This window comes from Prinia subflava, chromosome 1, assembly GCF_021018805.1.
Source record: "Prinia subflava isolate CZ2003 ecotype Zambia chromosome 1, Cam_Psub_1.2, whole genome shotgun sequence".
Taxonomy (NCBI): Eukaryota; Metazoa; Chordata; class Aves; order Passeriformes; family Cisticolidae; genus Prinia; species Prinia subflava.
The window spans coordinates 28,825,634-28,852,693 of NC_086247.1; the positions used below are offsets into that span (position 1 = coordinate 28,825,634).

General features: G+C 40.6%; 1 protein-coding gene across 7 annotated transcripts in view; it reads left to right on the forward strand.

Annotated features, from left to right (window-relative positions):
* Positions 1-27,060, forward strand: part of PAG1 (phosphoprotein membrane anchor with glycosphingolipid microdomains 1) — a 109,508-nt gene that overhangs the window by 39,483 nt on the left and 42,965 nt on the right. For 2 of the 7 annotated variants that reach the window (XM_063391943.1, XM_063391954.1), the window contains exons 3-4: positions 22,525-22,787; positions 24,811-24,874. The gene's annotated coding sequence lies outside the window, so the exon portion shown is untranslated. Of the gene's footprint in view, positions 1-22,524; positions 22,913-24,810; positions 24,875-27,060 lie in introns of those variants that run through there. The other 5 variants (XM_063391962.1, XM_063391973.1, XM_063391941.1 and 2 more) reach the window with 3 other exon arrangements.

Consider the following 27,060-nt stretch of genomic DNA (forward strand, 5'->3'; position numbering starts at 1 on the left):
TCCATTGGCTAAGGCTGCTTCTGCTGGTTGTCTCCCTGTCTGAAAGCTGTGAGTGATCAATGCTGGCTACTTGTCTTTGTTGTTTCATGTTGGGTGTTCTTCAGAGGTGAAGTTGAGCACCACCCCAGCAGCCTCAGCAGGTCTCAGGGGGAGCAGGTGTCCTGCTGTCCTGTCCACGGCTGAGAAGGGGGAGCCTTGGAGGAGCTGCTAACTCTCCTCCCATTAGCTGGAGCTGCAGAGATTTGATACTTCATGCAGTCCAGCCTGGAAGTGAATAGAGTATGAAAAAGCATGTCTGATGTGAGGAGACTGTTTCTGAGATGAGTGATGCCCATTCCCTCAGAGTCTCCCCAAGGTCACTTGTTTCAGTCAGGAGCTGCTGCATGATAGCAAGATCAGAGCCTTTGGAACCAATCAGACCTTCTCATGACATTTGCTGAAAACAAGGTAAGTTTTCCCTTAAAAAAAGAAAAGTAAAAAATTTCTTTTTACTTTATTTGTGTGGTCAGAATTTAATCCTCAGTAAAAGTCCTGTGGAAGAAGAATACTAAGAGTATTTTTATGTAGATGGCTGCAATTAACATAAATTTATTAATCCAAGCTAGCAAGAGAGAGAGTGTTGATTGCAGTGTTTTTATACTTCCTTCTGACAAGTTTGAAAAGTGATGAGAGAAAAACAAGACTAAATTGATCTCATAATTTCAGGAGTTGTCTTGAAAATAAAAATAAATATTCACATAGCTTCAGTTTATTGCCTGTATTATTTTTGTGATGTTTCTGTAGTTACTGTCTGTCGATGACAACATTGCAGCATATTTTAGAGACCTTTTGTGTTACATTTTTGTTTTGTCTGTTCCATTTCTCATGTAGCTTATTGATGCCATAAAAACCCTAAAACCATAAAAATGTTTCTAAATGTGGAAAATGCACAGAAAAAAACAAAAATAATCTAAGTATGGCACATACTAATCAGAGTTTGGAGGAGATATTTAGGTAAGTTTTCTTGTTAAGTGTTATGAAAAGTTCGTATGAAGTTTCTGTTGTGCATTGATAGTTCAGGAGATGCACTGGAAGTCTGGTTGTCTGTGGCTGTGACTGGCCAAACCCCACAGTTTATTTTGGTGCAAAGTGAGAGAGCTGAAACTTGTAGGGTTGGAATTTTTTTCCTAGAGAAGCAAAATTATACCTTTTGGAAACATTAATAAAACAATGTGGAGAGAAACTCTTTCCTGAGCAGCCAAGTGTATTTTGGCTAGGCACTTTCCTGCAGCAACAGGAACCCAGCCTCAGGTCTCTTGTCTGATACATCCTGGGCAATGCTGTTTAATGCAGACTGTCAGTGGCTTTTGGTCAGGAGCCCACATCTCCTGCTGTCACCTGCTCTCTCTGTTCCTCTGGAAATCGTAACCCGCATCCGGGAAATATTTCTAACATCAGCTTTCTTAGGAAGTGACATAGTAGTGCAGAACATTTCAGTCACCTTCAGTTTCAAACTGTATTTGGTAGATTTAGGACCAGCTTTTAAGAGAAGCCGTGTGAGCAGTGGATGTGTTCACGTTTTCACAAGGACCCTCCGAGTTAACAGGCCTTACCTTTTCTAAGGTGTATGCTGGTGCACATCACACAGCTGAGGTTGTGATAACTGAGATAGAGGTACTAGTTTGCTCTCAGCCTTTTTGTCAGCAGTAAACTGATTTTGATTTGGACGCATTGAGTTCCATGGGCAAAGATTTGTGCAATATTTGTTGGTTATAATCAAGTTGGGTCAGATTTGAAGGATTCATTTAAACGAAAGCTAAATGAAGGTTAACAGCTTACATATCGGCCATGTAGTTTAAGAAAGCAGTTATTTCAGAAGTAATTCATCTATTTATGAAATAAACTAATAATATTGAACTACTTGTTTGACTCTTACAAATAGTTATTTGTGCTTGTAGATGCTAACTGCATGAGCAGACCTCTATACTTTGCATGGGCAGAATTATTTGTGTTGAAGTGTTTGTTGTATTCATGCCAAAAAAGCAACCAAAAAACCTCATTAAGTTCTGATCCTTCAAACGTGCCTGCGCTTAACCTGACTGCTCAAATAATGTTGCTTTGGCAGTGTTGATTTCAATTCTTTGATCATGAAATACCTCGTGTAAGGTGGTGGTGGGGAATTTATACAGCAGTAGCGTTGATCTGAATAAACAGCCATTTATGAGTACACGTTGCACCCTTCCCTGGAGGCAGAAAACCATGTTTCTGCTGAGTTGATGAGTACAATTAATTTGCTTACTAAAGATACTTACTGTCTTGAGATCCAGTTTGCTGCTGCTATCTTAGCCCAAACTCAGACTTCAGAGTGGCTGTTCCTGTACTTCAGTGGGCAGAGATTTCTCTGGGTGTTCAGGCATTTACTCCTGCCTGCTGTATGTCAGCTGCACCACTCAGTTCCCTGAGCTACACTGGAGATGGCACAAATACATTTATAAAGGTAAACAAGAGTATTGTTTGAGTGTCTTTACAAACAACAGAAGATAATTTGTTTGCCCACTGGAAGGGGAATGTTTACTATTTGGCAAGGAAGGAAAAGTACTGTCCCTTCAGGCTTTACAGAGTAGAAAAAACGACTGCAGCTTAAAGCTGACTGGAGACCCTGAACCTCTAATGTTAGGTACCAGCAAGTCCTCTGCTGAGATTTTGGGATATCAAAGAAGAACCCAGGGATCTAGCAGGGTATGGGCTCAGGTAAGACTAAGAAATATGGGAATAAAACTAAAAGCCACATAAAATACTTAAATGATGCATGGGGAAAGGAGATCAACAAGGAGATGACAAAGGTAGATTTGTGTGATTGTTGCTTGGAAGAGTGGCTGGCAAACATTCCACCTGACAGATTTTCATATGTATTTTGCATGGCCAAAATTTAGTTTATAATTATAACTATGTATTTGAATTTCTTTACTCTTCCTGTGTCAAGTTGTTCCTGCATTGTTTTTCATGTTTATTTTCTTGAAGGAGAAAAAATTTGCAGACTCCCCAAATATTCAGAGAAGAAAAGCCAGCTGTTTATTTGAGCTGGCTCTCAATACATAGAAAGTTGCCTCCAGAAGAAAATGCTAATATTTGGCTTTGGACTTTCCTGGGAACACAAATAAACTGTTGTTTATTTTTTGTCTTTGGAGGTTTTGTAGGTGTTCTGTTTCTTCCTTGTTCTTTTAAGTCTTTCTACTTATCTAGAATCTTGCATAACTTTGATATTTATCTTTGCAATACAGTAATTTACATGAAGATAATGCAGGATTTTGAGGGTTTTTTTTACTGGTAGACCGAATTGGAAGTTAAAAATCATCTGTTTTCCATTCAGTATCTATTTTGCAGTGCATGGTGAAAGAGACATATGCTGCTGCATGCGTGATGAGGCTAATTCTGTCTTTGCCTTGGTGAAGTTGTTCACACTGCACTTGCATTCTGATGAACCGAATGAGAAATGTAGTGTTTGGGTTCACGGTGGGCTCTCAGGAGGTCGCTTTGTTACAGCAGTACCTGTGAAAAAGGCATATTGTATATGTGGCTCTACGCAGATGTTTACTATATGTAATCTGATAGATAGAAAAGTTATACTATATTAACATTAGAATAATGTAGTGAATGTAGTTTTGTAATTAACAATAAGTTATAGTACAATAGAAGCTGTGTATGTGTGTTATATTTTTTTTGCTCAAGAAGAAAAATTCCTCAGCAGAGAGATGACATTCACAGAGGCCCCTAAACCTTACAGAGGCCTCTAAACCTTATAGTGAAGAAGAATTTATGGCCTCTTATCCACAGAACCTAACTTTCTCAAGGACATATGCTCTCATGCGTTCTTTTAATTAACAGAAAGCTTTTGTGACAAGAAACAGCTGAAAATTACTTGTTTTACATAAGATATGAATAGTCATAAACTGAAGACTTAAAAAAGAAGACTTCTCTTTGTTCTGGGCCCTTCTCCTTCCTAGCCTTTGTCTGGGAGGGATGGGGGACAAAAGCCCGGGCTACCTTCTTTGCTCTTGTTGCCTCATTGTTTGTCCTGTCTCTGAAAACTTTTTAAACTTTTATTATTGTATTAATATTTTTGTAACCAATTTTTATTCTTTATTAAATATTCATAAATTTCAAAAAAGCGAGTGATTGGCATTTATCACAGTACCTTTGCTGAAAGCTCTGCAAAACTCACCCAGCCTCAAGTCCTTCCCAACCTTCTGCTGCCACTGTGTTATTCTTCCTGAGGGTCATCCAAAGGAAGCTAGGGGTGGCTGAAGTCTTCAGGAGGCTCCAGCATGGATTTGGGTATGGCCTTGCTGTGAAATGAAAACTGAGTCATGGCAAAGTGACAAATTCTCTTGTAGACCAAGCTATTGTAGAACTGTCAGTAACTGTGCATCAGAGACTCCTGAAACTAGAACACCTGTAAAGGTGAGAGGTTTTGAGTGGGAAGTTCCCCGTTGACTCCACAGCATTTACAAGTTATCAAAATCAGGGATATTGCTGAGGCTGGGCTGTGGCCATGACCACATGATCGTTTGATTCCCTGCATCTGAGCCTCTGTGAATGGCATTGAAGGATTTCCTTTTAATGGGCATGTTAAACGTGAGACAAATTCAATTTTAGTATTGTCATTTAAAGTAATTTCTGATACAGATGATTTGCTGGCAAATGAGATGTTAGGTCTGCTGTAATTTGGTGCTCGTCCAAGTTTCTGTTCCTCTAAATGCAAGTGACCTAAGTGATGGTTCAGCTGTGCACAGTGCTCTTCAGAACTTTAATGCAGATGAGCCATTCTGGCTGTGATGATGAGTGCAATACCTGGAACTCCTATCCAGTAATAACAGAATATGCCTGCCACTACCTCCTTAAAAAAAAACCCTAAAATCCAAGTGTGGTTGGCTGTTACTTTCATCCACTGCAAGTGGAAATTGCTTAAAAAAACAGACGCATATCTCAAAGTTTCCCATGGGCATTTTTAATGCAGAATATAGTCTTAGTATTGAATATCTGAAAATATCACCAAAAATTTATTTGAAAGAGTAATGAAAAATGTACAAAAAATCCAAGTTGTTATCAAAAAAAAGGCACTAAGTCTTGAATAAACCCTGCTATAATGAGGCATAGAATATTTTATACAGTAATCACAGTGTATAAAATACTCTGACAGAATTTTCCAGTTCAGGTACTTCACTGTGTGCTGGTATGTTAACAAAGATACTCGTGCCAGCTTTACTGAAGTAGGGGTAGTAAAATTCTTGTAGAACCTAAATGTGTTGTGCGTGTAGAGTAGAAACGTCTATCACGAGATTACATTGCACTTAGGTTCATGATGACCTGTCTTTTCTCTTTACTTTGATTTTCCCCTGAGTTGTAGTTACTGAAGTCCCCAGGGATTACGGGGGCAGAATGCCTAAAAGTGCTCTTTAACGCTTGACAGCATGGCTCTGGCAGTGTTAGACACACAATTTAAGCATGCTAACAATTGAAGGATAATGCTGTACATAGCGTGGCGGGTTTACAGAAGAGGCAAGAGGGGATTTTGCAGCTTACAATAGAGAGAGTCTTTGATATAACAGTTTCAATATTAGATTAGGGTGTATATCATTTAAAACCCCTTTTCAGTTGGGCTGTAAATGTAATGGTGGGATTTGGTTGAAATGAGCTCTTGTGGTCTGCAAGGAAGAAAATCAATCAGGATGCACCTTATCATTTTGCTGTATCGTTGGTAGGGATGCAATTAAATTCAGTCTGAAAGGTCACAGTGTGGGGTATGCATTAACCTTACACTAACCCGGGGTATGATACTGCTGCAGAGAACGAGTTAATAACGAGATCAGTTGGAGCTGCACATTTGTTCTTTTTTTCCCAAACATATCTGTGCTCACACACACTTCTAATTACATCTTTGTGCATAATATTAGCAGATATCTGGAATATTTGCAGGGCTGTTAATTAGGTTGTAGACTAGTGTACAGTGGAATGTACAGCGGAGTTCCACAGCTGGTGGCCAGATGCACTTAAACTCACTTGTTGGAGTTCATATTAATGCAGGAATATGTCAGTGAGACAAGGCTTTGTTTTATTTCCAGACTCTGATGATGTTTAAAGCAGTAGCTGCAAAAAGTGGGTTTAGTTTCTAAGTGCAGTAGAGTTTCTGAATGCTATTTGCATTGTACACATTTGCTCCACATAGCAGAAATTAAATTTCCTATTGAGAATTGGACAAGGACTTGGTGGCAAAGAGACTCTTGACCTTTTTAACCTATTAAATTAAGTTATGGAGAGGTATTTGATTTTAGGTTTGATTTGGGAGGCCTCTTTAACAGGAATCACGTTTCCCATAAAAGCTATTGAAGAAAACCAGTGTACTGCAACATTAAAACAGCAGTGCAGTTTCAGGGACAAGGCAGAGAAACAATATCCATCAGTTCTATTCCAGAGGCTTGCAGTGAGAGATTGTCAGATTTTACTTCTAAAAAAGCATTTTTGCTCCTTCCTGGAAAGACATTTTTTGTTACGTGAGATTGCAGACTTTTTAATGAATATATTGAACACCGGAGCATGAGAATGTGAAGTATAAAATGTAAACTTCAGATTTTGAGATCGTGCCAGTGGAAGTAGATTTGGGAAAATAACAGCCTGTTAGGCCAACCTCTAGAACACATAATATTTTAGAACCAATTTTAAACAACATCATAAAGTCAGGGAAGCTAATGGAAAATGGGATAAAATAAAAAAATATTAATAAATATTTTTGTGCCTAGGTTAGCTGTTTCATCTTCTTCAGTTCTGTTGCTAAGTAAAAGCAATAGATATGATTCATCTCAATCTTGATAAAGAATTTGAATGTGGTGTCCACATGGAGATCTATCAATATGGCAGGAGAAAAAGAAGATTCATAGAAGACATTTTAAATATGTAGAGAATGGAATAAACAGGAGATGTCAATATTCATCTTAAAACGGGAGTGTTTAGCTAAAGGGAATCTGCTAATTAAATTCCTCAAAGGAGATGAAATGTTGAGTATTTTCCTACCATCGTCTTAAATAAGCAGTAGTATGCTTATGAATTTGACAGGTGACAGAATTCTTACGGTGACTCAAAGGTAAGAGTCACTGGCATTTCAGAAGAGGATCATAGCATCGTACAAAGACTGTGTTTTCTTCTGAGTTGGTGTGATAGATATGGCATGAAATGTAATGGTGCAAAGTGCAAGGCCATGCTTTTTACTGTGAGTGAAGTGAGGCCAGGCAATAAAAAACAGTCCCTGATTATCTGTGAGGCTCATTAACAGACTTTTCCGGGTGTAGCAGAGGTAAAAATAAAGAGCAGCTTTAGGATGGAACATCATGGAGTTCATAGAAGGGACTCGTGAGTTTCCTTGCAGTCCTGTGCTCCTGTATTTTTTTGAGGTGTTTCTCTTGAGGAATGGGATGTGCGTGTGCCTCTCTGTGTGTGGATGTTTTAATTAAATTGCTAGCTGCTTCCATGTGTTTGAAGCATTCCCCAGTGTGTCTGTCTGTGCTCTGCAAGCAGCGGGAAGGATGATGTGTTCTTGTGCACGCAGCTGCAGCACAGCATGAGAGGGGGAGGCTTGAGAGGGAGCAAACTCTGCAGCTCCTGGAGGGAGGGCTGTCAGTCACATCCACTTATCCCAGGCCCTTGGCTGCTCTGGGAATGTGCTGAGTTTCTGCTCTTCTTTGGATGATCAGCCATCACTGCTCGTAAGCACAACCTAAATATTGGCCTGCCTGCAGAGAAATAGAAAAAATCCCTTTTTGCAGCACATTAGTTTTGGTCTTGGAAGACAAGAGACAGCCGTGTCCTGATGGTGAGGTGAGTGCCACGTCCCACATTTTTGCAGTTCCCAAAGGCAGACTGGAGCTCTTAAACTGATTGGTCAAATTGGCTTTCCATGCCAGGCACACTGTGGGTAGGTATGAGCTCTGCTGTGCCACCTTCCAGCAGCACATGATGCCAAGGGCAGGCACAGACAGGTACCATCACTGGGTGGGGTTTCTCTGCTCTTGGACACTGCCTTTGGGAGGGGACCTCGGGGCACTGAGGAGGGAGCTTGAGTGTCAGGAGGATGTGCTGGGTGGTTTGCTGGCCTCAGGATCAGCCTGCAGCTGAGCTCATGGTGCTTGCACTGGGTCGGACCAGGTGCTGCTTCTTCCCCACTCTTGTGGCTGCTCATCTTCCCTCCTTGCACGTGTTCAAGGTTGTTGGGCTCTGTGGATTTCAGGAGAGGTTTGTTGGGCCCTGTGGATTTCAGGAGAAAGCATGTGTCACTGTTTCTGTTCTCCCTAATCTTGAAAAAGCAGAATTTAAGATTTCACAGAAAATCCAGTCGTTAGTTTCATTTGTTCATATGCTAATGTTCATTTTGCCTTACCTATCACACAGTGAAGATGACAATTTACTCCACTTATGGCATATTGCTTTTTGGATTAGCCATGACAATGGTTATCAGTAGTGGGATTGTATTCTGAAGCATCTACTTCTTTTTATTTTTTTTTTTCTCTCTTCATATTATTCTCACCCATTTTCCATGCTTGCATTGTTTACTTTTGTCATGAATGATTATTTCTTCCAAATATATTAAACACATTAATCAAGTTTCCATGGCTGAGGCAAATTTAATATGCATTTTTAGGAAAGTATTGGACAGATTTCAGTGTTGTTATTCCAAGAATTTTACTTGCTGATTTACTGTGCTTTGAGAGTAAGATTGTCTTTTGTGTCAGACATGCAGCATGGCAAGCCAACAAACATGAGAATCAAGAGTGACTTGATGCTACAGACGAGAATGTGTGATTTTCTTGCCGTCATCTAGTTCTGTTTAATACCAACAGAAATGGCACATCTCCCACTTCCCTGTGAGTACAGCTTCTGCATTTCTGCACTGAATCCAGAAAAGTTTGATCAGGGCTTTCCCCAAGGGGACAGAGGAAGCTGTGGCACTGCCCACTGTCTACTGCTTCTCTGAGAAAAAGCTGCTTCACGGTCCAAATGAGTGAAAGGATTTTATTTTTCATGGCATAAAGACCTGTGAGTGTGCTCAGGGACCATACACTTCACTCTATAATTTTCTACTTGATTATACCTTAAAATTGCAGAGCAGTTGTATTATTTTTATATAGCAGTATCATGAGGGTTCAAGAATACTTCTTAACTGGCATTGAACTTTAACCTGAGCACTGAGATTCATGGGTTTATTCACTTAATATCTCTTGACATTCACTGATAATCACTGCCTGCCTTATCACTGTCTCTTCTTGGGGAAGACAAAAAAAAATACAAACCAGTTAGTTGAAACTCATGAGATGAAGTGATGAAGGTCCTTATAACCTTATTACATAAAAGGAAGAAAACTGGACAGAAGTTCACATCCTAATTATTGCTGCAGTTATAATATAGTGTGAGAACTATTCTGTTCTAGGCAGTAGGGGAATACTTGCGCTTTCTGTCAGAGGCCTTATTATTTTTGCATTATTACTATCAGCATCACAATTCTGCCAAATGAAAATACGTATCCAGACATTACATGGTCTTCTTGCTTTTCACAGTTCATTTTTTCTGTCTGTTGATGTGTGCAAATTCTTTCACCATGATTTGAAACTTCTTAATAGTGTCGACAAACATTCTCACACTCAAAAACAAGAAATTTGTGGTTCTTCTTACCCTTGGGGTAGGTGAGGACCTAAGATTATTACATTACAGAAGATTGATTTCTGCTTTCGTGTAAAAAGAAAATCTATTTCTAATCTGGTTTGGGATGAGAATTCATAATGACCATCTGTGTGAAAATTTTACCCATAGTAATTTAATTAAAAAAAAAAATCTGCCTCAAAATATCAGTGCTTTCTTTTGCCTTTTTTTTTTTTTTCCTTCTCCCTGAGTAAGGTTTTCTAGTCTGGCATCTCAGGGAAGAGCATCTGCTTCAAAAATGTCTTTGGAGGTTCTGAGTTATTACTCCTTACCTTTTTAACAAATTTTTCCATCATGCTGCCTCATACAGACAGTAAGAAATCTCCAGCTGTTACAGGCATGGTCTATAGTATGAATATTCATCTTACTTCATCAGAGATACAACCATGCTTCACTCCTTAATATGAATATCTTGTTCATATTTTTCCTTAAAAAAATAAATTTGACATTGTGATTTCCATTAATAATTCACAATTTTGACAGAATCTTTTTACTAAAAATGATCATGCCTCACACTTCAGCCTATTAAAAACAAAATTACAATGGATTTAGACAGAAGGCTAATAATACTTAGGAAGTCCAGTCTGCAAATGCATTTTTCATTATGATTGACAACCTGTTTAGAAATTCTATGTTTGTAAGTTCCAGCCCAGATTTTCACTTGGTCTCAGTGAATATTTATTGGCATTCACAAAAATTTCATAGTTAGGCTGCATTCTATCCCCACAGGGACATTTTTCCACTGGACTTTCAAATAGCTATCCTTTATTCCCATAAATACTTCAACAAATATTTAACATTCACATTATATTAAATAGTGTACTTGTATTCATGTGATATGTTGACATTAATCTCAATACAAATGTAAAATGTTGATTGCTTGGATATTCTCACTGCAGCACTCCATTAGGTAAAGGATGCTACTGGGTATCAGAGAGGAGCACTGTTCCCAAAACTCTTTGACCTGGCTCACTGCAGGAAAGCAGTTAAAAGCCAACATGGAGTTGAAAATATCTTTCACAGCTGTGACAGCACAACATATGTTACTACTTTGTGTGAAAATGAGCAGAGACAATTTAAACTCTGCTTTTGGCCGATTAGTCTTATGTTGTCTTTTCTTTGACAATAAAGATGCCGTTGGCAAAACCTATCCAGAAAGGACAGAGTGGGTATTCCTGCAGAGACTGCCTAGTAGATTGGGATGCTTTTGGCATACAGATAGTTGTAGCAGATGTTTCCAATTAACTGTAATAATTCTGAAAAATAAATGAACTTTCTTCAGGATCTCCTTGATGAATATTGATGCGGCAGCAGCCTCCTCATCGTGGAAATGCTCACAGTAGCAGTGCTTGGGGTGGGGAAGATAAAAAATACAAAGGTGATGATTTGCCAGAAAAGCTGAAGATTCAGATCCTTGCACAGGGCAGAATGAGCAAAGAACTTTTGTCTCAGTTTCTCTTCATGTCCTGGCTTTTCCCTTCCAGCACCCCCTCCCAGCAGTCTGCCCCCAAGGCAGGCCTGTCCAAGAGACACCGCGCCATGGGGTCACACCCAAGGGGACATCCATTGCCACAGGACAGAGTGGTGGTCTTGTTAAGGCCCCAGGTGAGCTTAGTGCCAAAAGGCTTTTGTTCCTTGAGTGCTGGGGTTTGTGAGGAGCACGGTGCCGGTGGAGATGTGGGAGCTCTTCAGGGATCCCGCGGCTCTCCACGCAGAGCTGCTTGGTTTGCTTGGAGGCACTTCCAGCGACATACGGAGAGCTGAACTTGCTGTGGCTGTGCTCTGGGATACCAGAGTGAGCATGGAGGTTTCTAGTACAGTTTTTTTCAGCACTTCAGGACTCTTGTGTGCTGGCCACAAACAGATGGTGAGCTCTGCTATTTAATGAAAAAAAAAAGAAAAAGACAAAGAATCTTTCACAACTTGCACAGAATTGAATATGACTTTATTTTAGCGTAGCTACATTTCTTGTTAAGTCCATTTTGTTTTATTTCTTCCTTGTAGGTGTATTTCTTTTCATACTTGTAACAAAGTATAAGTTTTAATTTGAACTTGATGATTTATATAGTTTTATTTTTTTTGAATGTACCAGTATTTTTGCCAGTTCTATTTGTTACTCTCTTCATAGCTTTGTTGCAAGACACATTTTTTGCTCTTATTTCACATAGTTCTTTCTGCACTCCTAAACCCTTGTATTTATAGTTTCTCAGCTTCTGTGGTAGATTCCACTTCTTTACAGTGATGGCAAGCATTGCTAGTGTAATTTCTTTGCTTTTGTTTTTGTTCCTTTCAAAAGCTAAAGCCAGGAGTGAGGTTATTTGAACGAGGTATGCTCTGTTACCCATTTTCCACATCAGCTCTCTCAAGCCTCCTCATCTGTACCATTCACAGGGTGTCCTGCTCGTGATGTCGCAGAGTCAAGGTCCGGTTTGGAGTGGTGACCAAGCTACCCATCAGGATCAAAACTTCCTGGCTGGTGTTGCTGCCCCAACAATATGCCTCTTAGCTGTAAAACCTACTGGGAATTAATCTTCCCTTTAATTCCTATTTATTGCTCTTGCCCTTTTATACACGAGGGTATTAGTGTGGCTCCAATGCAGCCCCATTGTGTGGGGTCCTGCCTGCTGCTGTCCTTTGACACAAGCCCTCAGTTACTCCATGCTGCTTCTTTTGGCTCCTAGAAACTCAGCTTCACAGCCTGTAAAGGATCTTTGCAGTGTTTCTTTAGAGAAAGCCCAACTGGCTGTATATAATCCTAAGCCACTTTGTTTTCCAGTACTTTATTTAACATTATCTGCTTTCAGGAGAGAATTGCATGTTTAAGAGACAAAAACTTTAGCACTATCAAATAGCTCCTTACAAGGCTTTTTTAAAGGGAATTGTTTGCTCATTGTCACCATTTTGGAGTGTGTCTAGTTTACTACCAAGTCAGGAAAATGCAGAAGATGGACTCTTAGCAATCCTTCCCCTTGCATGTGTGCAGCTCTGTTTTGTTCTCATGCATTTATCCTCCCTTCAGACACTATTATTGAGAACATAAAATTATATGGAGGTGTAGGGCTGTTTCTTTTGTCCTTTTTATGTTAAAGCAAATAAGAATGAGATGTGACAAGAGGTCTTGAGCAAATGGAAATTGTAAAGCTGAAACGAATTTGAAAGACAAATGGTTCCTGTGAACTCCCATCTGTATTGAAAAAGACTATGAAAAGAGCAGGGTTTAAACTTTTTTGGCTGCATGCTTGCGTGGGGCAGAATGTATTTAAAACAATTCCTGTAAAAGCTTCTTCCTAAGCAGGTGTGTCTGGAGAAAAAAAGGACTGATGCAGCACCTCAGGCTCATGGTGGGCGAAGAGGTGTTGCTCCTGCACACAGGATTAGGTTCTGGCCTTTTCCACCTGCAGAAAGCCAGAGCCTTCCTGACCATTTCAACAGAGGAACTGCACAAAGTCTCCTGTAGGAAAAAATAGGATTGGAAGTGGCAAACATGATCGCAATACAGTCTGTCAGATTATTTGCTGTGATTTTTCACCTTTGTTTTTAACACTTCCTGACTAGAGTGCTGCAAGAACAAATCCATGGTCTTCTAAAACAATTTTCTAGGCATTTTAAAAGATGCTCTTGCAGCATAGATGAAGCATTAATGTAGCAGTGCTTTGGTGTGCCTGGGGGATTTATGTTGTGTTGATTCAGTGATGAATCTGGTAGGCAATATGCAGTGTTGGGAGATGTACTGCTAATGCTGTCAGAGGAGAGGGGAGCAGTTGGCAGGGGAAAGACAAGGATGCAGCTGCAGCAAAGGGGTGGCTGAAGAACAGGAGCACAGAGCAGAATTCAGAGCAGGTAGGTCACAGGTAACAGCAGACCTTGGCTGTTTTGTCTTTTTATCCATGAACAGTGGTTTTGCACACAGTTTATAGTGGGTGGTAAATATGTACATTGCTTGGAGGCATGACTTCAGGCTCTTATGCTTTTATGTTCTCCACTCTGTTAAATATTGTTATTAAACCCTCAAATAGCATGGTGAGTGTTTTCTTCTTGTTGTTGTGGGGTTTTTTTAAAAGAATCTATTGGCAATTATTATTATATCAGTTAGAAGCAACATAAAAGCCACAGCATTTGACGCTTCCTGTGCTTGTTTGACAATAATAAATTACTGCAAAGAATGTCCCCTGTTTAAATGAGCAAACATCTAAATGTCTGCTTAAATTATTCTTATTTTTGCATTAAGCTCTTCTTGTGTTTTATGAGTTTATGATCAAGCAAAATAAGTTTTATTTTATCAGGATTTGGAATTAATTGAAAGACTGAACTTAAAAAAAAAAACCTAACCAAGCAGCAAAAGCTATTTGATGGAGAGAGGCAAGGAGATTTCTCTGTGTGTACAAGACCCGTAATTTTTGAAAGTGTATCTGCCAGCCCAGTTGTATCTCTGTCCTAATAGGATCACTTGGACAATATCTGTATGTGTCTGGGTTTTAGTTTTGAAGTGATTGCACATGTGAAATGCCAGACATATACATGTGAAATACCCTTATTTGAGTGTACTTTCTTTATGTTCTATAAAATCAGGAAGGTAAAACAGTGAAGAGATCCACATTAGTGGGTTTTTTGGCTGAGATGCTTCCCGTGTCAGGAAGTACTGATTTGTTTCCCAGGGCATGCTTTACAGGCTGATATTCCTAGGAGATTTGTCCAAGCAAAGATATTCAGGCTTCGAGTCATGGTGAATTCTGGTATCTAATGCAGAGAGGATGCTAACAGCTACCCAAAAACTGGATTTTTAAAATGAAGGAAAAAGAATGAATGTTTTGTCTTTCCCTTCCTCAGTTATTAAAAGCAAGGGTGGGGAGGGTACAATTACCATTTGTTGAACATTACTCCTGAAACACTTCAGAGCGGGTGAGGCTTTCCTAAACATTCTACATGATGAATTTGGTTTTTGTGCCCCACTGAATTGAAATGAAGTGCTGCTCCTTCTTGCAGTGTGTGAGGCACGCTCATCTTGTCCCTGGCTGGAATGTGAGCAGTGCTTTGCTGCCCGATTCCCACGGCAGCAGCAGCAATCTTGTGCAGTTAAGATGCTCTCCATCATCACAGGACTGTCACTGGTGTCTCACAGGCAGCAGCCAGGGTCCCAGTGGGGAAGCTCACAGCTGCCTGCAGCTGCTCCCATGCCTTCTTCGTGGAGGGAGGAATGTTCATGAAAATGGAGAAAAACTGTAATGAAATCCATTAACAACTGCTGGGAAGGAAGCAAGCTCGTGCAGATGAATTTTAGTGGAACAAAGGCTATTTATACAAAGCCACCTCATGTCTTGCAATAACTGATGGCTATGCCACGGGGTGACCCCTCTTCCCAGGGCCTTGCTGGATGGCAGGGCAGTGAAGGCAGGGACCCCCAGACTTTTTCCTGCTCTGACACAGCACAGAGCACACCAGGTGCACCTCCTGGCAGTGGTTGAGGTGCTGGGAGAGTACTGTCCACTGGCTGCCAGGCCACTTGCTTTCTCCGTGGTCAGAGGAAGGGATCTCTGTGAAAAGAAGGCTCACAGTATGGAGGGGTGGGATGTATGCACTGGACGTGGGGAGAAGCATGTGGGGGCTTCTTTTCTTCTTCATCTCCCCTCAGGCTTAGCAGAAAATATTTTTCTCACATCCCTGGCTGTCCATCTGGCTGCTTTGGTGTGGGAGAAAACACATGCTGAAGCCCATACAATTTGCATGGATTTAATGCAAATACCAAAGCAGAATTTCAGGATTTAGTTAAGTGTGGGTTTTTTTCTAAAAGGCTAATGTAATCTTCTGTGGTGTGTGATTACATCTTCTGGCAAGGCTTGCTTGATTAAGTAAATCCCATTTCTGGGATTTAGGTTTTACGTTAGCATATCTCCCAGTTCAATGAGTTGGCATAGGAAATTCTGTTTACTGTCTTCTCCAGTGCATTTAGTCCAGCATGGAGTCTGGAGGTGGTGAATATGCACACTAACACTCTGGCTTGTCTCAGCCACTCGTGTAAATGAGGAAGTCACATTCAAAGAGTTTTAAAAAAAACCCAACTTATCACCCACAAATTACTGCAGGTTTCCTTTAAACATCATATTCAGTTGTCGTTGGCAGAGTGATTTAAAAGGTTGTTTTTAAAAGAGAGAGACAGACAGATGTTCTGGGGAATCCTCCTTGTCGGGACACTGCTCAGAGCAGTGATGCTCTGCACTCTCCATCCTTCAGTCCACTCCACGTCACTTCCTGTGCTCAGGAGGAGGGTGGTAGGTGGTGGCACCCAGAAGACCCAAAAGCCATCTGCAAAACTCACCGAGATGGAGGGGAAGGCTGGCCAGTGGTGCTCTGCTCAGCACCTTCCATTTTGCAGTGCCTGCTCTGTGGAGCCATGCTCCTGTAGAGCCTCGATGTTACAGGGTCAAATCTCCCTTGCAGGTGGCTTTTGTGTACCAAAGGCTGGTGGAGTAAGGGCATGCCAAAAGCTGGGCCTCTGCCTGATGGCTGGAATGTATTCTTGGTGCCCAAGATAGCTTTCATTATGTTGATACTAGTTATTTAAAAAACCCTAAGCCAATCAGCTTCTGTCACAGCCTTGCTGTGTGACCAGGGCAAAGCCTTTGTTAGCAGATACTTTGAGAGCTTTTATGGAACTCCCCTGGTGGACAGACACCTCTGGCTTATTGGGCCACTTCACTCTCAGAAGTGATTGTTTAAAGTATACTTTAAAGCCAGGGCAGGGCCCAGTTTCTCAGCACCCTTGTGCAATACTCACTTTATCAGACACTCATAAGATTTGCTCTTTTAAATTCCTTTTTAATTAGTCTCTAAATTCTTTCAGTTCAGTCTCATGAACCAAGCTTGGGTGAGACTTTCAGATATGTGTCAATCTATCCATGACAGGTATCTCCAAGGGAGAACAAAGTATTGAAGGACAATATTAGATAAAAAACCAGGTCTGATCTCTCACAGGTAGTGTGGAGTCCAGGCAAAAAGCATAAAAACCCACAACAACAATATCAGAAAGAAGATGGAAACACCATATCTTACTGATCTGTTGTTCACCTGCTTCAAAAGCTGTTTGAATCTGATGGGTCAGCAGATCCTTTAGGATTTTTTTCTTTTAAACCAGAAACGTGTGTCAAACTTCGGGCAACATTGACAGATTTCAGTCTAGTGTCACATGAAACAGGTGCAGGGGCAGCCAGCTCACTGTTCTGTCCTGTGGGTACTCAGGAGGACAGCACAAAGGGCTTTAGTTGCATTGAGAAATGTTTGATGTAGTTAACCAGCTTTTTGTTTGGATTGGGTCTAAGGTTGCCCATCTTGTTTTTCCTGATTTTCAAACCAGTTTTCACTCTAAAAGATACAGTGATAATCAAAGAGAACAAGAACAGGTAGCTGACAGTCTACATCCCATCCTGTTTTTCCTGAAATTAAACTTTGTGCATTAACACTATCTCAATTCACTGTGGTTAAACAAATGTTTCTGAGAAGGGAGGGGTTTATTTGTTTTTGGGGAGCTTTTTTGGTTTTTATGTTCCTTGTTTTATGAATAAATAAATGCTGTGGGCACTTTTATCACTGAGGCAATACTTAAATATGCTTCCACAGTTTCTACAGTGGCTGTGGTAAGAGGACATGTATAGTCTGTGCAAATGCTTGTACAGAGAAAATCACAACTTAATAATTACTTTTCATATAATGCAGTTTCCTGAGCACAAAGAGTTTTATCTGGTATGCTTTTGCTGTGTAGGATGCCACCATTCATGGCAGAAAAGCTGGGATAATTCAAACAGGTGTGACAGGATCAGGACTCAAAAATGCTAGTCAGCCATTGGAGGTGAGATGCAGAGCAGTCATGGATGGTGATGAAGTAGTGACAAAGCTTGTCTCTGTCACAACTTGTCAACAAATGACAGGAGGATGTAATTTTTTGTCTCTTGCACTTATAGTCTCAAAATTAAACCCTTGTAAATAGATTTATATCTTCTGGTGGCTGTTTTCTTGATAAGAGTGCTGTCACTTCCATTTCCAGAACCTCTGCCCACTAATATCTGATAGTCTGATCAATTATCTTGAGTGTACTCTAATCATATTTGACAATTTTTTTAAAAAAAATTTTATTCCCTTGTGCATTAGAGTTTAGCAATTTGATTAGATAATCAGATCTTGTATTGTATTCAAATAATTCAGGAGAGTTTCTCCTGGTTAGATATGACATGTATCCAGCACTGAATAATGGATTTGCACAAATTTTTTGCCAAATCTGAAAACATTTGGATATCTTGAGTCAGAATGATCTTTGACCTGAAATTTAATTAAGGAGTGGAAAATAGGAAAAGTGGGTGGATGCAGGAGAGGATTAAACAAAACAAAATCTCTGTTCCCTCAAGACTTTGGTCGTGTTAAATGGTGTAAAAAACTCTTGTCATAGAATAGTTGGGCCTTATAAATGGCATAAATTTGAAAATTAGGAAGAATGGAAAATGAAAACTTAGTAATTTGATTCCTTTCTTCATTTTTAACAAAAATGAGCAAGCTTCAGGGAAGAATAAAAGACAGCTGAAGTCGAAGGAAGCACATTTGTAGCCATCTATGTCCTAATGAGTAACATTAGGGAGCCATATGTAAGTATTTAGTCTTGACTGTAACGGATTGAATACATTTGGTCTTGTCTGGAGGAAACAAGCCCAAATCTATCAAAGTATATGGATGAAAAAACAGTTGGAAATTCTGGTTACTGCAAATGGAAACCAAAGAGCCATGCTCAAATGCTTTCACCTCAGATGAGGTGAAAATTTCAGTTCCACTCTCAGTGCTTATCAGACAGGTGAGAAATAAATTTTGACATTACCTTATTTATTCTTAAATACTTTGCTGGATGTGTAGTAGTTCGTAAGTACTGCAGTGTTGCAAACCAACTTCCATAAGAAAAATTATTGAAGAAAAATATTTGCATTCTTGTAGTACGGAATATTAGACTTAGATTATATTGGTAGATGCCAGATCTTTGTAAGGCTTTGACTTGACTGCTCTGAGAAGGGGCTTTGGACACATGCACATTATGCCAGGCTAAAAATCCACATGACCTGAGTTAGTCAAGAGTTATAGAGCTTTTAGCAGAGAACAGAGCATAGACTCAAATGATCTGTGCCCAATTAAAATACTTCCATTTGGTCACTATCTCAAAATGAAATACAGACCTCTTAGCAGTGAGGGCAGTCTGGTGTGTATTTGTCTTCAGCATGTGCAGGAGATATGCACTCCCCAGCTCTGACAGGCTCCCAGACAGAGCCAGAGGTGGTGCTTGATTAAATATAATTTTGTATTTAGTCTCCCCTGGATGGAGAGAACCTGGTATGATCCAGCATTTGTCTCAGGCAAGTCGGAGGACCTGATGAGATGCATGTACCAATGCCACATAACACTACAAATAAAACTGTCACTGAAAGTAGTGCTCCTAGAAAGAAGGAATAGCAGTGACAAGTTTGACTGGAAAAACTGTAACTGAGGGAAGTCTAGAATAGGCAGTGTTATCAAATTGGTTTTCATCAACAGTTAATCCAAATTTAACTAAGATCTCTTGGGTTCAGGCTTCATTATCACCTAATGCAGGCTGAACACATCTATCCTGGACTCACAGGAGATTTGATATAACACCTATTTAGGGAAGTAATTTACAAGTGTAAGTCTTATCTGTATGGCCAAAGATGTTCATAATTTGTTGAAAGATGTTTGCTTTGTATTTGTAAAGATTGAATTTGCTGTCGGGGTATTAGAGTGGCAGTGACTAAGTCTTGGCATACATATTTGGAGAAAGAATCTCTTGGCCTTGTATTTTCAGAAAACTGAATGTTGGGTTCCTCTTTCTTTTAGTTCTAGATGTAAAGTGGTAGTCTGAACATGTGTGTGTGTTAAAATCCTGTAAGCAAACCAGATTTTTCATCATACTAAGAAATTTAATAGTTTTTCTACGCCTCCAAAGACACATATGGCACCTTCCTGTCCCTGCCAGAGGATGTGTGCTGTGCTCCTTCCTCTTGATTTTATGGAGAAGTTCTTCTCTGAAACTTCTATTCTGTGGTTCCTTAATCCATCCCTCCATTAAATGACAGAATTCTTCTGCCACCTAATCTGCCCTGAGTAATATCCTTATGGTTTTATACACTCTGAGAGCTAAGGATGTGTGAGATAGGGGTGAGGGCTATCTCAGATTGATGGTGTACACCCAAAGATACTGCAAGTTAGTGGAATTGCTGGGAGATTACACCAGTGAAAGTGAGGTTTTGTTCTGTACTTCTTAAGTGTTTGTGAGAATAATCTGAAAGTATTCATTTTTCATGGGGCCCTGATAAATAATATCTGGATCGTTACTTGCCATAGATGTGGAGAAAATAGACAGTAAGGTCTTTAAAAAATGAAAACCAAGTAGGATCACAGAGATTCAGAAATCTTTGGAGAAAGATTTCTTTCTCCAAAGAAAAAGTCAGTAAGTCATGTAATATAAACAACTTATATGTAAGTGATAAATCTCCCTACATCTGTTGACCAGTGTAAAGGCTTAGTTTTGGCTTTCACTTTTGAGTTTATGTACACTAAATATATGATCCCTTAAGTAAGATCTAAAGGTACAACTTGTCAGAGATGAAGTGAGATGGCACAGGCAGTCTCCTTCACTGCAAACTCAAGATTTCCTAGAGAAATAACCATCTTCAGTGTTCTTAACTACCTCCAAGCCCAAATACAACATTTTTAGGTACCTATTTATGTTATGGTTTCTAAATGTTGTACAGCAAAAGATGAAAGTGATATGAGAAGAGTACCATGGAGGACCACTGGTTTATGTGGACTGGAAACTTAGGGGAAGCAGAAAAAACAGAAGGAATAAAGCTGGCCTGTTGGACATTGCTCTTGATTATACTTGACCCGTTTTAGTTGAAGTAGTTCTGCTTGCCTCTGGCCACAAGCATTTCCTAGTGTATTTTACCATTAGATGTTGCATCCTTTGCAAGATACTGAGTGGTGTTTTTAGGCTGACACCTGGGCAGTTCTCTTTTCGGGCATCCTTTTGACTCTGAATAACTCTAAAAACCTCTCAGCACCAGTTTCTAAAGTTTTGACGTTACTTATGTAATTCTACAAAAAGAGATTCATGCTATGAAAATGACCTGGAAGCTACTCTGAAGTATGTTCTAGATGTTTACAATGCTCAGTCAAAGAATATCTGATTTTATTTATTGCCATGGAGTTGTGGGGTGCTGCTGATACAAAGCACTCTTGAACCTGCTTAAGTCCATTTGACAAGATGCTTAAGACAAATTTTATCTTATTAATAGATAAAAGGAAACCCTTAAGAATTGTTATTAAATAATAAAATTAAAAGAGATGATTGGTCATTTACAGATGTCCTGTATCAGCTTAATTTTGAGTACAAGATGCAGAGTTTTATAGGTCTGTTACTATCCAGACACTGAACTGAGCACTGCTGCTCAGTTCTTCTGAAAATTATTTTGGAGTTTAGCTTCAGTGAAATGCTTTGAAACAACATATTTTTAAAAAGTGCTTATAAATTTCCTCTAGAAGTCACCCTCTTACTTTGCAGTCTCATGATACAAACTCAAATGTATTAATTTGGAAGAGGCATATTTTGATTGTTTGTTACTCAAGATAAGCCTTGCCAAAATAACCAAAAAGACAAGAGCAAGAAAGAGCCCTGAGAGATGGGGCAGCAGGATGGCTGCCTAGCCCTGATGATCATCTCCAGGCTGATCTGGTAGGACTGGCTAAAAGGGTGAGATAGGGCCCCTGGGAGATTGCAGCAAGTCACCAATTAATACTAATTGCATGGGAAAATACTGTAAGGCTGCAATTGTTCATCAGGGACTGCAATGAGTTCATAGCTGTGCTGCACCCAAGGGCTGTGCGTCCCTTGGTATTTACTTCAAGAAGAAAACACAATGTTGCTTGCTGCTCCATTCACTTGCAATGTTTTAAGATCTGAACTGTAATTAATGTGGAGGAATGTGAAACATCTCACATCCATCATAGAGCTTGGCTTGGGAATATTTGAGTTAAACCAATATTCTAATTGGTTTCAGCAGGAATCATCACTGTCTCATCTTGAGCCAGACGTTGCTTCCCATTTTCTCATAGGAAGGAAAACAAAGCTGAAGTTGCATGAAATATATGCACATGATAATCCTTTCAAAACAAGAGAACTAAGGACATAAGATTTTAAAACGGCTTTTGACTTTGCCTCTCTGATTTCCAAGAAAAGCTTTGCAGAAAACTCAGATTTAAGATGCTGCTGTCTCTTCCTCTGCCTAGTGACAGCTGTAAACATCTGCTGAGGGTGTCATTTATTGTTTCATCCTCGAGTTGCTCATGAAGATCATGAAGCATCGTGCCTCCTTGAAAATTAAACTGGTACTGCTGTGGGGCAGGAGCGAACAGCCAGCGTGCCCAGGGGCTCGTGAGTGTGGTTACAGGGGGTCGAGAGCAGCTGCTGTGTCTGGGCTCTGCCCAGGGATCACGCCCGGGCAGGGAGAGGCGCTTTCCCGGGAAGTTTGGGGAGGCAGGTGGGGTGGGAAGGGCACACTGCGCTGTCAGCGCACTGCGATTTCACCTCTTCGTCCTCCTCTCGAAAAGGCAGACAAGGCTTCCAAGTCCTAAACTGCATTTTGTCTAACTCCTCCCCTATTCCGGCTGCTTGCTCATGCAACCACCCACGGATCTGAAACAAAAATGTGTGAAGCGAGGCAGGGAGCGCTCTTGCCAGTGCAGATTCCATCTCCTCTCCAGGCGCCCGTCGTGCACTGGCGGTCCCACTCCTGGACACAGCGGAGCTTTGGCTAATCTCAGACACATAAGCATTGCTCGCCCATTCGCTCTCATCCCCCTGTACTCCAAGAAGAAGAAGAAGAGGAAAAGAGCAGTCTGGGGCTGCGGATGAGCGTGTCTTTGTGCCACTGCTCGTGGGGCGGCTGACAGAGGCGGCATTGTTCGCAGGCTGTGCCCGCTTGGCAGCCGGAGAAGGTGGGATCTGCGCCCTGCATACGGAATCGGTGAGCGGCCAGGGCCAGGGTGAGAACCTCTGAGAGCTGCATTAGCACCCAGAGCGAGTTTAAAACAGCCTCTCCCGCTATCTTCTGCAGAGAGGGTCTAGCTGAGGAGTCCTTGTTAATCCAAGGTAATATTTTTATCTTTAGAGTAGCGTAAGATAGTGGCTATTGCTGCTGTTTGGTTCTTTATTAAAATAAGAGTGATACAACAGGGAGGAAAGTTACGAAGTCATCTGTACTCCACAGGAGAATAAATAATACGGTGGCATCGTGCTGAGTGTTATTGAAGTTTGTCTGTTCCCCTTTATGTGGGCTTATTTTGTGCTACCAGGAATAAGAAAATGTGTGTGTTCCCATCAGAGGAAGAAAAGACTATTTTGTTTCCTTCTCCATCTTACTTTTTAAGCCAGAAGTTACTACTTATATGCAATATTAAATTAATTCTGCTAATAGAAATACATTGATATATAGCCATTAGGCAAGGTAAATACTTCTTATTACCAGAGACAGCTCCCCACCCCTCGAGGTACACCCTGGAGTACAATGCATCCAGTGGTAAACAATTAACATTTGTTGCACATACCTCAGCAGAAAGAAAAATAATTGTTGCATATATTTTTCCAGCCACCTTGCAATAACTATGATTACACAGACTGTGCCAAACAGATTTTTTATTGTTGTGCCAGTGTTTTTTATGTGCTCTTAGTACTTCAGTCCTATTTTAGTGGGTTTTAAATGACTATTTTTCTTAGTTTCTAAGTAAAGATATATTTTGTCTGAGTGTTTGCTGTTCATATTGCTGTCTGTTCTTTGTGATTTTTAAGTCTGTTTTTGAGAGTGTGTACTGTTATTCGGGGATGATAACAAACATGGTACTAAAAGCACAAGCCTTGTGGCTGTTGCTCATTTTTTGTGCCCAGGTTGATACACTTTAGGGGTGAACAGGCTGAGCTGCATTGAGGACCCCCCCCCCAACTGTAAATCTGGATCTCTTAATAACACAAGCAGTGTTTGAAAGGTTTTTTTCCAAGAAGAGGTTAAAATGAGGAGCGTGCAGTTTGTGTACTGCAGAACTTCACTCAGCTCTGCCCGTGCAGCACCGTTTGTTCTGTGTAATTTGGGAGAACGCAGCTCGTACCTCCTGTTTGCCCCATGGCACGTAGCAGCCCCAGAGGACACATGCTGCTTTTGTGCTTCTGTTCAGTTTTAATCTTTAGGGAGCAACTGCTTCAAAGAATAAACACATTGCCTTGTAGGAGAAACTCCAGAAAACATCCTGCTGGTGACAGCGGCAGCCGCTGCCCATCATGCTGGGCGTTCCTCTGCCAAAAACGGCGGGGCTTTGTGAGCCGGCCAGCCAAAGGCTGGGAGCTGCAAACCCTGTATTCCCGAGGATGGCCAAAGGAAATCACGTTTCAAAGCGCTGAATTAAAGCTGTGAAGCTGCTGGCTCAAAATGCAGAATCTGTGTTTATCCTGGCCCCCTCAGCCCAGGGATTTCTGGCATTCCCTTTTTGCAGGAGTGTCCTGCCCACTAATCCCTACACACCCCTCAGGCTGCTTAGCTGGTTGGGCACCAGGGGGCCAGGTAATGAGCCTGCTCACTCCCTCCATGCAGGCTTTTAGGTTAAATCAAAATTGGTTGTTTATTATTTTGAATACACTGGTGTAGAGCCTGTTACTTTTCCTTTACTGATTGGTTTTAACTGGCAAACAAAGTTTCATTTGCTGTTAGTTTTAAAAAGTGGAGTAAATACATGTCCCACACAAAATAATCCCACATAATCTTTGTTTGCTAGATGTTGCATGCCTCACTTATACAGAGACTTTTATAACCCATTTCCTTCAGAATGTATAACACTAAGTGGGCAGGGTCAATTTAAAATAAATAGCTTTTGCTTACGAAGTCAACTTCAGTCTATTGTATATGTTTCTGTAAACAAAAAGATGCAGCAGTTTGGGATGGATGTAAGCATGATCAGGGGTTTTGAGATAATGTCTTAACCAGTGCTTCATTTTTTTTTCAGCCTAGAAGCTTTTGCTTCCTCGCTGGGAGACCTGTATGAAGACCTGTGTGGATGATGTTATAAGGTAAGGAATACACCTTACCTGTGTTCTTTAAGTTCGTAATTTTGCATTGCTACAGAGTTTCTGTGTGAGAAGTTGCTACACTCTATGTAATTTCTTCTCAGAGAGACTTGCATATGGTTCTCCTTTGTTTAGTGTAACAAATAAATGAGGAAGCCTTAACAATTTACAGTGTAGATAATGATACATGATACTTAAATGATGTTGAATTTCAGTTTCTCTCCTACAAACCTCCAACCATCCCTTTGGGCATAGGCTAATGCTCTGTGTTTGGAGGTGCAGCATCACTCAGTGTTTTATTCAGCTTGTGATGTTACATTGAAACAGGAGTGTGCAGTGTATTTTCTGATGCGCAGAAATACTGTCACTTCATGGCCTTCCCCTGCCAGCTTTAGTGTCACCTTTCCTTCTACACTGTCCTCTGCCTGGGTAGCAATCCTCATCATCTCTATTCCCCTGCAGACACGGTGCACTCGAGGCTTTTATCAGCAGGCAGTCTCATGATCAACAAACAGCACCAATATCACCTCCTCTCCCAGGGCTTATGTTTTACTCTATCTCATGTGCTGAGTGGCCAAATTATTTGTTAATAAATGAAGAATCTATTTGAAATAAATTGCCGAGGAAATGTGGAACTCTTCTGATTTGGGGTCCTTAAATACAGGCTTTCATGCTAGGCAGTTCACACAGCCTGTATGCATATTACAAAGTCTGGCAGTGTTAGTATTGTACAGCTGTGCTGCATGTTTCCTTAATCTGCTTGTTTAGAGACACCCAGAATATTCATCTTAATCATTTCCGCTGCATAGTAGGTACGGGAGGAAATACCAGGGAGAGCCCTGTCACTGGGAAAATGCATCATTTGAATGTGTAATGTAAATATTTTAACTAACCAAATGTAAACACTGTTTTGCCTTTAGGATGGGAAAAGACTGTCACAGTCAGAAATGAGCTGACATAGGAGTGACCCTGTATAGATGAGATACAAAATTGTGTTCACACATTTTGGTAATCAAAACAGAGCCCTTAATGAATTGCCTAGTGTGAAAGGAATTACAAACACGAATGTGCCTGACACAAGGCATTCGGAAGTTGCTGCTGTATTAATGCTAGAATGAAGGACTTTTCAGGATTCATGGGGATCCAGGGTCTATGGGGAGGATGATGGGAGATGAGAGAGAGAAGATGGTGAGAGATGGGCTATGATGAGGGCTAAACAGAGGCTGGAGACTATCTGGAGGGAAACCTCAACTTGTAAGTATGCTTGAATATCCATGCTCCTCCATGCTACTGACTGTGGGTTGTGTTCACTCTGCCAGGACAGTCAATTCAGAAGTTTTCAAGGGTTAGAAGACGGTAGAAGCAACAAATGCACTAGATTTAACAGAAAGCACCTTATTGCATTCCCAGATGTGCTGTGGTTTTCCAGCCAGTGGCTTCAAAGGAAAGCAGAGCTTTTAGGGAGCTCAGAGTGGCTGCTCATCAGATCTGCCTAAACTGGCTTCATGAGTGTGTGAAGACTGATGTTCAAGTGGTGCTTGATAGAAACCAAACACATGGTTTAACTTTTGGTACTGAATGTGGCCCTGGAAAACAGTACAGGATCCAGAATCCTCCCAGATTTCCACTTGACTTCATTGTGCAGTAAATGGTCTTTGGGCATTCATCAGATCTCTAAGCAGAAGAACCATCTGGAGATGGTTTCATGGGCTGTTCATACCTGTTAATACCAGAAGAGGAAGAAACAACACAGAGGGTTTGTCTAGACTCCATGGGTTGCAAGACACAAGGTAGATCTTATTTCTGAAGGCACAGGTACATGTAAATGCCCAAGCAGTAATCTTTCATTACTGGCATGGCTGGGGGATTTTCAAGGTTGATTTTTGCTTGTATTGCCAACAATGGATAAAATATTAACATCTGCCTCACATTTGGTATTTCTTTGTTCCAACAGCGGAAATTTACATTTACAGATAGGCCTCGGAGCTAAAAATGTCATTCCCTAGGTTAAAAACCCATAATGATTTTTGTTGTTCTCCTTGATAGGAAAGGAGAACTGAAAACATAAGGAAAAACAAACAGGAAGGGTAGCCCCCAGATGATAAATGGTTTCAGTTGGAGCAAAGATTAATCATGTATAGTGTAGCCTTAGAAGTGTCATTGTCTGCCACTACTACAGCAATTTAACT